Source organism: Macaca fascicularis, chromosome 7, assembly GCF_037993035.2.
Source record: "Macaca fascicularis isolate 582-1 chromosome 7, T2T-MFA8v1.1".
In the NCBI taxonomy this organism is placed as follows: Eukaryota; Metazoa; Chordata; class Mammalia; order Primates; family Cercopithecidae; genus Macaca; species Macaca fascicularis.
The window spans coordinates 173,108,357-173,109,408 of record NC_088381.1 but is presented as its reverse complement, the minus strand read 5'-3'; positions in this window follow the sequence as shown (position 1 = coordinate 173,109,408).

Genomic DNA, 1,052 nt, shown 5'->3' with positions numbered 1-1,052 from the left:
AGCTCACTGCTTCCCCTTCCAGCTACTTCCTCTTTGTCCTGAGAGGCCCCCTCTCATCCGAGACAGAAACAGACGGCTGGAGCTGGGTGGGCGGGCTAGAGGGTGGGGCTGAGAACCTTCACCTCCAGGAAAAATCTACACCCCACTCCCTGGAGGTAGAGGCCCTCCAGTTACAGGCCTACGAATCAGAGTCAAGCTCAGCTACAGGCCACAGAGACCTAAGGAACAGCGGCTTCAGCAAGGTCGTTCATTACTCTCGAACACTAAGCAGGTCCAGGGGCTGGCAGGCTAGAGATAGCCTTGCTAGAGATGATAGCATTGCTCCACTGCCATTGGGAGCCAGGACTTTCCAGTTTTCAGATCCCAGTCCCTAGGATCCCTGCCTTCATGGCCTCACAATGGCTGCTGGAGCTCAGCCATTGCCTCTGTGTTCTTAGCAGAGAATAAGGGACATCCCAGAGGAGACTTCCTGGAAGTCCCACAGGGCACTTCCACTTATCTGTGATCTGGAACTTGATCTAGAACTTGGTCACATGGCTACACTTAGCTGCAAGGGAGGCTGAGCAGTGGAGGTAACTAGGGTCTTTATTCTGGAGAACGAAGCTGGGGCCGCTCGTTGGCATATCTGAAAAGGTAGGCTTGGCTAGAGGCTCCCAGCAAGGGGCTCTGCCTCCCACTCCCTACCCCTCACTGGGGTCCCTGAGTAGGGTCTGGGACCTTGAGAACACCCCTACTTTTCAGTGCAGTCTGGGTGTCCACCCTAGCTCCTCCTTGTAAGGCCTATGTAGGGCAGGGGTCCAGGGTGCTGGCCTCAGGGTGCCTGCAGGACACCCATCAGCAGGGTGCAGTTCCCAAGGGTGGGGCCTGTCAGCTGCACCCCTGGGGCCAGTTTGGGTGCACCAGGAAGTGAATGGGGAAGAGATCCAGCCTCCCCTAGCCCGTCCCAGATCTCCCTTCACCTTCTTGCTGCTCCAATTTGGCCTTGGGGTCAGTCCTTACCTCCCGGCCATGGTTGGGGAGCCTCTGCTCTCTGGCTGGGTTGCTGGATGCCT